Raw genomic sequence first — 12,350 nt, 5'->3', positions numbered from 1 at the left:
CCACTGTATAGCAAAAACTTAGAGGAGAGTATGGAAGTGATATTATTATTAGCAGAAATTAAAAACATTCACCTGACTAATTCTCAATTGGCTCTGACATCAACAGTCTTCTATAATATGCTCAAGCAGCATTATTAGCAGAAGGTGCTGAGAGAAGCAGGAAATGACTCTTTTTACACCTAGATTTGATCAGCCTCTTGCAGGGCACTAATGTAAGGGTATGCGGCAGCATTTCCAAAACTAATGTTAAGGAAATTAATACAGACAGGGGAAAAGTGGATTTTCCACATTTATATAGCACATTCTCAAGAAGAAAAAATAAGCGACCTATGGCTTATTCATAACACAATAGCTATTTAACATACAACTTAGAATTTACTATGTGCCAAGTATGGTGCTACGCATTTTACACACAGTATAGCATTTATCATTACACAAATCCTATTGATTAGATGTTCTTACTTTGAGATATATCCACATCCAAAATCCATTACATGGCTTTAAATCTAACATTGTTAATGCTATGAATTTTCTTGCTTTCTAATAATTTTTTAAGTATTATTGGCCTTTATGGAGCTAATCGACTGGCAAGTTTGACAAAGGAGAACCTTTTTATACTGTGATGTAGGGAGACAACATTATCCATCACAGTTGACTGATGAAATATATATATAATGCTTTATTCATTTCAGCTACATTGCCCTAAAAAAGTAGAAAGAGATGTAAGTCATGCTGTTGATGTCAACATATTTATAGTTACCTGAGGAGATGATATGACACCATAATTTTGTGTAGTTTTTAATAATTTGAAGTGTTAATTCATTACATTAATACAAATGTTTTATATGATAAGTACATTTTCTAAAGTATTAATGTTTAAATATTACTTTTAAATTTCTATTGACCTGAGTTATTCATACCCTCTGTCTTTGGAAAAAGAAAATGTTTCTGTTTAAAATAGCTAAGAATGTCTAAGAATTCATCTTACAGCTAATTATGTATAACCAATAGGTATATAATTTAAGTAGAAAACAGCAGGGGGAGCTCAAACACTGGATGGACAAATTAAAGATTGACTTCAAGAGTACTGAAAAATGATAAGACAATTTTGAAGAGTAGAAAAAGTTAGAATAGAGATGCACAGTGAAATTATTAGTTGGCCTTTTATAAAGGCTGAAATAATTACCAGCAAATGGTAAACTAGCTACATGGAAGAACACTTTCTAGTAGAAAACACTTCAAAAGGCTGGGTAAAAATGACTATGAAAAAATGGTTAAACTTGCACAAAATCACTAGATCAGGAAAATGTAAATTACAGTGACATACCACTATAAATCCATCAGGGTGGCTAAGATGAGACTGTGGAGCAACCAGAAAAACTGCGACAGAATGGATTGAAATAGAAATCGGAAAAACTAGTTGGGAAAACTGTTGGCAGTTTTTTAATTTTAAACTGAAAAGCTCATGTCTCATGATCAAGCCGTTTTATTTCTGGCTATCTACCCAACACAAATGTACACTTACATAAACAAAATTATATGTAGAATAATGTTCAGAGCAGCATGATTTGTAATAACTTCAAGTAAAAACAAAACATGTTTATCAGCCATAAAATGGATTAATAATTTATGGTGTATTTATGAGGATAAAAATGAAATGCGACCATATATATAAAGACAGATTAACTTTCCAAATGTAATGTTGAGAAAAAGAAGAGAAGCCAGACACTCAAGGGTACATGATCTTTAGTGAATAATATCACCTATGGTCAGGATAGCAATTACTCTTGGGGGGCAAATTGGTAATGCAAATAAAATGTTCCCTGGTATCATTATATCTAAATATATTAAAGAAATTTATTATCTTTGGCTTCCCATTTTCATCGAAATGTGCCAGACTAATACACTTATAAATAGCTTCTTTCTGGTCAGTATTTTTAGCAGGTTCTAATTCACAGGCATTCAAATGGGAGGTGCTGGTATTTAGCTCCAATTCTCAGGATTTTGCCCTAGTGATTAATTCTCTTACCAGATTGTATAAATATCCATATTTTTTTTGCTAGTGGCAAAACAGTGATTTTAGTTTTGCAAGCAAAAATAATGTCTACTCTCTATTATCATTATTTAGTTAAAAATGTAATCATAAAGCATGCTTAGGTTTTTTTTTTGCTGTCTGAATACTCTGGCCCCAACCCTTATGGTGTAGATGAGTCATGATGAAAATAACAAATGGACATTATTAATTGTCTGTTATGTCAGTGCTAGGATGTGTAATGTGGTGGTTGTGTAAGAGAGGGGGGAATAGGACATGATCCCTCACCTCAAGGAGCTTATATCAATTTACAGAGAGATAATTAAAAGATCCCAAACAATGGTGAGTCATATCAAATAGTTTGGTGTCAATATAGGATAGGGTACAGGAGTCTAATAAAAAATAAGAGAGAAGGAGGTAAGGAGAGCAGTAGTCAGGGAATACTTCATGAAGTAGGAATTGCAACGGACCTTAAAGAAATGTAGAATGTTTCTAAGTCAGTCACCCCTCAATTTACCAGTTTCATATTTTGCCATATTCATATTTCTACTTCCTGATTTTTGTCATACCTGATTTCCCCCCTACCATTATCTATTTTTAAAATCCTGAAGTAGAATACTTTTTGAAAACCCTACGCGCCTTTATTTAAAGGGACTCTTTATAGCACTACCATAAATGGACAGGCCATTCCACTCATCATAAAGTAGGGGAAGGTATCTGGAAATAAATAAATGTGAATAGAACAACCTTACTATTTTCTATCCAGGGAATGCTACTTTCCAAAGGTTCTGGGCTAGAGGCCAGTTTTGCCTTTGTTTAAAAGAGATATTAAACAGATATTAAGAAACGTTAGAGACTTATACTGATATGAGACTTTCTCATGTTCTTCCTTTCTCCCTTCCTCCTTCTCTCTTTCCTCCCTTCCTCCAAATGACATAACTTCCTGGTGGATTCTAGAAAAGTTACCTGTCCTAACACCATCCCCTACCTCTCCCTGACCCAACACTGCACTCATGTCCTCCTCTTATTGGTCATGAGGCAACCCTCTCACCTCTCTGTTATAATTGTTGATGCACTTGTAATTCTACATCTGTCTTCCCCAGGTGGTAGAAAAGTGCATGGTAAATAATAAGCACTTAAAATATTCATTAACTGTTAAGGCTTAATGTTGACTATTGATGTACATGAAGATATGAAAACAGTAGCTGATAGTTTATTGAGAATATAAAAGGTTGTTTATATTAATTTACATTTCATATAAAGTACTGCTGGCTCTAAATACATTAAAAAGGGTGCTGAATGTACAGGAACAAGTTTTCACTAAGACTAAAAGAAGATTGTATAATCTCCCACATTCACAAATTTAAAAAATACAGTACAATTTAACCAAGCCAATGATTAAGGTAGAGTATATTTCAGAATCAATTCAGCTCCATAGAGGAAATAGATTTAAAATTTACTTGGAATAGCCATTAAATGACTATCATTTAAATATTTGAACTAAGAATAGCCATGTAGAAATGTGAGAAAAATTCAATACAAAAGGGTGTTTATTTGGATTGTAGTTTTAAAACAATCCCTCTGAATCAAGGTCAATATTCATATAGTTGTGTTCATGATACTGGAGTGCACTTTACCCTCCTATAAAGTCAAGTCTCAGATACAGTTGCTAGCCACACACAAACAGCTTCACTAGCTACTGTTTTATGCAAATGGCAATCAAGTAGCCAGAGGTGATCCTCTAACATTGTTACTTCCAGGTGTGTGTCAGATGTTTAATCTGTACATTAACTCATTTAGGTTTCCAGAGTAACTCTTAATATACCAAAGCTATAATTTGAAAGGACCATTTTATTTCCAAGAGAGCTGGAGAAATTGCCAACAATTTTTAACACTTGCTTATTAAAGTGTGAATTCCAGGCAAAGAATCTTGTGGTCAGGTCAGATTGCTTTATGCCACTTGACATTAACAGTCTAGAGGATGTGATGCTGAAATGCCTGTTATTTTCAGAGCATTGCACATGGAGAACTTCCCCAATTGACAGAGGGCCTCCGTTGATCCTGGGATGCATTTCAGTTAACCTGAGTGAGAATTATCCTTGAAAGGGACAGGAAGGTTAGGAGCAGGACAACACTGAATTTTCAACATTCACAAGGCATAAGGTTTAGCAGTATTTGCCTTGTAACAGAAAAAAAATCTTCCATCCTAGTTAATATGAGTATGTATTAAGCACCATCAGTAGGCTTAACTCGGTTCCTGCCCAATTAGCTTGTAATTTAATTCCTAGTCCTAAATGCAAATCCTCTAAATTGGGGTAGTTGGCTTTGGAAATTGAAAGCAACCAATACTATTATTGTCAGTGGCTCTGTAGTGCCTGCCTCTTTCTTCCTTTTTTCCCTTTTTCCTTAATCATACATTTTGCTCACACACATCCATCCCTCCTTCATTTTTTCCTCACTGAAAAGATGCAAATCAAGGTTACCTATAAAGGCACAAACCTTGTGGTCAACATAAACGTTTAAAATCCATACTACAATTTTGCACCTGGGCATGTGTATAGACAATCTAATTTATACAGTTACCAAATATTAGCTTTGGACCATGAAAACATTCCTAGGACTTTTGTACAAACTGACAGACTTTTGGGTTTGTTTCCAGATAAATCCCACACATCTGGCTTTCCTATATAGTTTCTGAGAGGGCTCCATATCTGATCATTGCCTAGGATGTCGGACAGGCTTAGATGCTATACCTCATTCTGCACTGCAGTCTCTCTTGGTCCCTCAGGTGTAGTAGGATCGTAGAGGGTCACTCACTGAGATAGAAAATGGAGAAGTGGCTGCCCCTAAGAAAACGACTTCATAACTAGAATGAGCTGCTTTGCTAAAAAAGAAAAAAAAAAAAGATACCCTCCCCTTTACCAAAACAAACTCTTGTAGTCCATAAATATTTTCATTTTTTAAGAACTATGAAAAATAGGTGTACAGCAAAAATGCCCTACCATCACTCCCTGTGCGCTGTGCCCCACGGCGGAGCCTGTGGTGCGGTACTCATCTCCAGATGCATGTCCTTCAGCAATGTCACAGGGCACACAGTCCCACGGAAGCTGACTGCACAGCTTCAAAAAGCATATGCTGCAGCCTGGCGTACAAACCACAATGGGGCAGGGAGGAGACACGTACCACCACTTTCAGTGTCAAAGAGTGTTTCTTTGAAGCCCCGAAATCACTACCTGGTTCTTTGCAGACACGAGTCAATGACAACTAGGGGACCAGGCAGGGGAGACACAGACTGACGGCCACGGCGCGCCATTCTCTTGGCTGTTTGACTACAAAACATTAAAACTGGGAGCTTCTGTTAAAACAAATAAGTTGATGCTTGCTTCAATGCATGGTTACCTCTATTGTTGTTTTAGATAAAGTCAGGGAAAGCTAAACATGTATATTTTTATTATTTATTACAGTTACTGTTTTAGGAAGTCAGCTTCTCCTGTGACCCAATACCACAGGGAATCCGCATGTCGGCTGGGTTTGAAAATGGCCAGAAGAATCTTTTCCCAGTGCTTAATTTTATTTCTTAGTTCTCCTTTTTTTTTGTTTACTAAGCCATTCCCCTATGAATATTTTATTCATTTCCACTTTTCTCTATTACAAAGAATGTTTTGGGGAAATTTTTAGTTAAAAATATATTTTTCTTCTTATGTCAAAATGAGGGCTTATAAGAGAAAATTCAGAAGAACAAAAAAATGTGAATATTTAAAAGTATTTACAATCCTACTTAATCTGAAATAATTGCTGAATGGTTTGGTGGTATGTGTGTTACCAGTGTGTTCATATATTTATCCTTTACTCTGAGAATAAGCATATACATAAATTTGAAATTTTACATATACGTAAATAAAAAAAAGCATGGATTTATAAAAAATGAAAGGTACTATACTCTTAATAGCATGCTTGTTTTTAATCTTGTGAGACTTCTGAAGTACCCAAAACAGTAACAATCTTCAGCAATGTTTGCAAAGTTTGTATTTTAAAAAATATTTTTTTATTGATTTCAGAGAGGAAGGGAGAGAGAAAGAGATATAGGAACATCAATGATGAGAGAGAATAATTGATCGGCTGCCTCCTGAATGCTCCTACTGAGGAATGAGCCTGCAACCCGGGCATATGCCCTGACTGGGAATTGAACCATGACCTCCTAGTTCAGCCGTGGGCAAACTACGGCCCGCGGGCCGGATCCGGCCCATTTGAAATGAATAGAACTAAAAAAAAAAAAAAAGACTGTACCCTTTTATGTAATGATGTTTACTTTGAATTTATATTAGTTCACACAAACACTCCATCCATGCTTTTGTTCCGGCCCTCTGGTCCAGTTTAAGAACCCATTGTGGCCCTCGAGTCAAAAAGTTTGCCCACCCCTGTTAGTTAATAGGTTGACATTCAACCACTGAGCCACACTAGCCAGGCAATTTTGTATTTTTTTAATCACCAAAGAAAAGTGTATTATAGCCAGCGAAAAATAGTTTACTTGAAAGTTATCCTCCTAACATTTGAGAGAGACTAGAATGAAAGAGGCCTTGATGTACTTGATTTAAATGTGATAAAGTGAAATCTAACTTGCAACATTCAAGTCTTCTTTACAAAGTAGAATAAGGCCCATTCTTATTCTTTCAAAAATGTTGTATACTTAAGGAGTTGTGGTGTCTCTAGCTGAAAGGAATAATTTTATAACCTTGCTTCTAAATTGTATACAATTCCACCTGTTTTGATTCTGCTGTCACAGACGTTTAATTAACAAGAGTCACTGTAGCAAGGGGTTTGGCTATAATTTGACTGAGTCACCCATTTCTGAGTCATCTACTTCTGATTTGTTTTAAAATCAAGTGCAAGATACTTGGCTAATATAGAAGCACCACAGGCTAGGGCCTGAAAAGAACAAACCAACTATAACCTCCTTTGATGCACCCCTAGCTTCATTCCAACCTTCTATTTTGCTAACAAAAGTTAATTTTTATTCATTAAAAGGCATTTCCTAAGCACCTTTCTATTATATCTCAAACACCAAGTCCCCAGCTCACCCTTTTTATTTAGTCAACCATCAACAATCATCCAAAGCCTATAATATTAATTGTATATTTAAAAATAAGCAAAATTTTACAAAGAAAATAGATCTTTGATAACAGAAGTTTGTAATTAGCAGAGGGATTATAATTAAGTGGCATATTTAAGATCACATCTATGTGTGTCAGAAAATAAATTAATACATAGTAACATAAGCAACTGAGATCCTAAAAGACATAGATAAAACTTCTTTAAGAAGAACTGAGGGGGGAGTGACAAACTTTACAAAGAAAAGGGGTCTGGTTGGGGAAAAGAGTAAGATGACTTCAAGCTGGGAAGAACAGCTAACAGAATGGATGACAGAATCAGGATATAAAAAGCGCTTAAAGGCCCAAATCTAACAATAAGGAGTTAAATAGGACACACTTGAAGTCTTGCCCTTTGGTTAGAAAAAAACAAACAAACACATACACACCTGAGTGATAATCAGGGGGAAAGGAGTTGGTGGCTAAGCTGATGTGTTTGTCAATATGACAATACGAAGAGTCTATGTGATTTAAAGTCATGAACTTAGATAATGACCAGGATTAGGTTAAAAAAAAAATCTGTGATGCTCTGAGTTCCTTGAGTCACATTAGAAATACTTTTTTCATCTCTGGGCCAGAAATTTAAAAAAGGAGGCTGTGAGATAAGAGTAAACCTAAATGTGAGTAACTAGGAAATGAAAAGATAGATGCTGTAACATAAGGGTATTTAACGTAAGGAATAGAACCCAGAGGGGACAGACATTGTGGTTAAAGATTCAAGAGAGTGCCATTTCACTGGCCTGGTGGGCCTCCAAGCCGCAGAAGTAGGAGCAATGCTACTTGGGAGCTTTGTGGAGGCAGAGGTTGGTTCAGTGAAAGCAAGAACAAGCCAACAAGGCAGAGCTGGCCATGCACAGAAGAGCTGCTGGGAGAACGGTGAGTTCTCTGTGTGAGCATCCCCAGCAAGAGCATGCGCTGGCCTTTGAAAGGCCAAGTCATGGTTTGCACTAGCTCTGAACCAGAGGGCATTCGTGTCTTCCTCCAACTTGCAAATTCTGATTCAATGAGAGGTTTGTACTCTTCTTTGCCTTCTGCTATATTTTCAATTTACCTTCATTTGAACTAAATTTTGGTACCCTTTACCCCTCAACTTGAACTATTATATCTTTAAAAATATGCTGACCAACTTAAGGTTTTGAAATATAAACAATATATGGCCAAAGATTTGCTAAACTCTCATAGCATAACACTCTACCTATTTCCCTCAAACTATCCCCTGAGGCATGAGACAGCAAGCACCCTGGCTGAAAATAGCTCTGTATAACATGATATACTAAGAACTGAATTTAGAATAGTGTCAGTTCCTATGGGCCTGTCAGGATCTAAAGAACATAAAATACTTGGCAGCATGTTTCATACTGAGAGTTCAAGGCACTGCCCCCATTACAGTACCTTTTACATTTAATATGCACATGGATCACCTGAGATTTGGGAAATTGCAGATTGTAACCCAGTAGGTCTGGGGTGGGGTCTAAGAATGTGCATTTCTACCAAATTCACAGGTGACAGTCATGCTGCTGGTTCATGGACCAAACTTTGAGCGGCAGATAAGGCATATTTCCTGTGAAGCATCATTGCAGTAAGTTCCTGGGTATCTTTTTGCTTTATATATTAGTATATCTACTGACACAGATCATATTCTCCTTTCAATAAACATTAAAATATATGGTCCAATAAAACAAAAAGAATCAGACATCCAATTTTAAGAGGTATTTAAGAAGATGACTATACAAAAACCACTGACTCGGTCTTCTTAACCAGGTTACTTGGAGATATCAATGGACAATTCCACCAAGATTAATGGCTCAGATTGCATTGGATTAGTAGTGGAATTTTATTTATTGAATATGTGAGAGTCTTTGGTAATAAAGTAATTACAATTGCTTTCTTTTTCCTGGCATTCAACTTACAGTAGCAACACTTCACTATCAGATAGCGTCTGGGATCCTTTGTAGTGCAGTGAGCTGTCGGTGGAGGATGATGTTGAGTAGATGGTTCCAAAGAAACTAGTCCGAACATCCCCCAAGTTGTTTGCTTTAGACCGAGTTTTAAAGTATCTTTTTTAAAAAAAATGGTGCAAATTAAATAGTAGTGATTTTTTTCATGTATTCTTCAGAAAATATGAAAAGTGACATTATTTACACCAGAATGTTTATATCATTATAGAAAAATCAGACTGTCAACTTTTGAGTTTTGAGACTTTACCTAAATTATCAGATATGGTTACTGGGGGCGGTTTGGACATTTGGGAATAGTAATTGGTCTTTAGATGTTGATATTTAAGGACCTACACAGGCAGGGTCATTGTCCTATATTGAGAGGCTTTGGCTTCCTATTCTCTCTGTTTGAAACAATCCTTCCCCTCACCTCCTTCAAGTCTTTACATAAATGTCAAGGTGGAAGGCGACTCTATCTACAGTTGTATCCACTCCCGATACTTCCCTGATTTATTTTCCTTCTTAGTACTTACCACTATGCAACATACAATATATTCCACTTATTTTTCTTGAATATTGTCTGTCTTCCTCTACATTAGTTTTCTATTGCTGGTATGACAAATTACTGTAAACTCAGTAGTTTAACAAAATAAATTATTATTTATAGTTCTGTAGGTCAGAAGTCTAACCAGGCCCCACTGGTCTAAGATCAAGGTATTGGCAAGGCTCCATTCCCTTCTGGGCCCTGTGGGCAACTGTTTCCCTTTCTTGCCACCATTGCTTGGTTCCTGAACCCTTTCCTCCATCTTCAAAGTCAGCAAAGCTGCATCTTTCTGATCCTTCTTTTGTCATGAAGCCTGTCTCTAATAATCAGAAAAAAGTCTCTGCTTTTAAGGACTTATGTGATTAGCTTGGGCCTACCTGGATAACCCAGGACAATGTCTCTTTCTCAAGGTTTCAGTCACATCTGAAAAATCTCCTTCTCCATGTAAGATCACATAGGCAGAGGTTCTATGGAGTAGGGAGTGTCATCTTCGTGGGGGCTGTCATCCCATCTACCGTAGCCCTCACTGGAATATAAGCTCTATGAGGCCAGGAAATCTTGTTGGTTTTGTTGTATCCTAGCACTCAGAACAGCATCTGGCACACAGTTTGCAATCAGTAAGTATTTTTTCCAATTAAAGAATGAATAAAAGCCACATTTGGTTGGTGATGAGTGTGTATTTGAAGTGTATATGCTAGAACACATACTTCTGCTTGCTGTGTTTGAAAAGTACATCATCTGAATTGAATAAACCTTAGTGCTTATTTGAAAAACGAGATGACCACTTTGTCCAATTCACAGAGTGATTTTGAGTCAATATGATTACATTAAAATGGTTTGAAAATTCTTAAATAAATATAAAGTATTAACAACTATACTTTTTAAGTTGGTCTTAGGATCCTTCCCTAAAAATATATGTTTCATGTAGCCATGCCTCTGTTTCTCTCTTGTTCATTCTGACAGCTGTCAGAGGCAAGCAGGGAGAGGGGGACTAGATGAAAGAAGGTGAAGATTAGCAAAGAACATATATACATAAGCCATGGACACAGACAACAGTGTGGTGATGGCCAGGGGGAATGGGGAGGAGGTAGGGACTGGGTGGAAGGGGACAAAGGGAGCAGGGGGGGGGGGAGGATGGGCACATCTGTAATAGTGCCAACAATAAAAATAAAGAAAAAAATAATGAAAAATAAAATAAAAAATATACATTTCTCCAAGATCAAATATCAATCTCAAAATTTTGGTTAGAGTTTCACATGCCAGATTTTTAGAAATCCCATTCAAGATGCCAAAAAAGGATATTGGGAAGATTCTACAGAGAGGTTGTAGCCTTCTTTGGTTTCTCCTCCTGCCAGACATGCCATCCTCAGGGCCATGGCCCCAGGCTGAGTGCAGCGTGCTTGGACCATCTTAGGTGGTGATGGGGTAGCAGGAGGCTATAGGCCTTCCATCTCCAAACCTCAGTCTAGTCCAGGCTTTTACCACTTTGGGCATACCACTGCATTTCTCCACGATTCCCTTCTACCTCATTCTCAGTAACATGTTACTAAGGATGTTGGCACTATCAGCCTTCTTGTTTCATTTCCTTAGGAAAGGACTAGGACATGATTTGTCCAACATACTGTCTTCATATAACACAAGTTTATAACTGGTATCACAGTAAAGATAATAACATGCCAGCAAAAACTTACAGAACTTTTTTGTTAATTTTTTTCTAAAACTAGTGGCCAGAACTTTTACCATTTGTAGAACACCTGTACAAGAAAATGAACTTCTCCAACTTTATTGACAAAACTTATGAACTAAAAAAAATCCAATATACCTTTAAAAAACAGTGGTTACTGGGAACTGGGAACTCATATGCTTATATTTACCAGAAAAGTAAGTCAAAAGGTTCAAGATAGAATCTTCTGTTGTTTTTATAGAAAAAAAAGATCTGTGATGCTAAGATTAGAAAACACTTATTTTTCTACAGGATTGATTTAATTAAACATACCAAAGTAGGTCAAAACAGCAGCAACAACAAAACAGTCTTAATATAGATGTGTTTGCTTCTGTGGGTCTGTAGCTATATATGGATATTACGCTGTTTGGTGGCAATCAAGCTATTCACTATTGGTCAACAGGTATATGCACTGTAGTGAAAGCTCAACTGTTAAGCTAGTGCAGTGATTCTCAAAGTGTGGTCTCCAGACCAGCAGCATTGGTGTCACCTGGAGATATCTTAGAAGAACACCCTGGGGTGCTCACCACAGATCTACTGGGTCAAAACTGTGGGGAAGGGACCCAGTAATGTGGGCTTAACCAGCCCCTCCAGGTATTCTGGTGCTTACTAAGGTTTAAAATCCCTTGGCTAATGTCATGGTGAATGCCCTTTTATTTTCTTTCTTAAAAGATGAAAATTGGGCCCTGGCCAGGTGGTTCAGTCAGTTGGAGCATCATCCTGTACACCAACAGTTCTGGGTTTGATTCCTGGTCAGGGCACATATGTAGGTTGTGAGTTCAATCCCCAATCAGGGTGCACATGGGATGCAACCGATCTCTCTCTCTCTCTCTCTCTCTTCCCATTTAAAATCAATAAAAACATATCCTTGGGTGAAGATTAAAAATATGTGAAAATTGCTTAGCTAACTCATATCTAAATATTATGTAGGCAGATTATTTTGAAAACATGATAGAACCTCCCCTGA

General features: G+C 36.9%; 1 protein-coding gene across 6 annotated transcripts in view; it reads right to left on the bottom strand.

Annotated features, from left to right (window-relative positions):
* The window catches only part of PDE4D (phosphodiesterase 4D), a 657,725-nt gene that overhangs the window by 433,084 nt on the left and 212,291 nt on the right, over positions 1–12,350 (bottom strand). The gene's annotated exons all lie outside the window — the stretch shown is intronic.

This window comes from Myotis daubentonii, chromosome 4, assembly GCF_963259705.1.
Source record: "Myotis daubentonii chromosome 4, mMyoDau2.1, whole genome shotgun sequence".
In the NCBI taxonomy this organism is placed as follows: Eukaryota; Metazoa; Chordata; class Mammalia; order Chiroptera; family Vespertilionidae; genus Myotis; species Myotis daubentonii.
The sequence above is the reverse complement of the archived record's forward strand: the minus strand, read 5'-3'. Positions and strand labels throughout refer to the sequence as shown.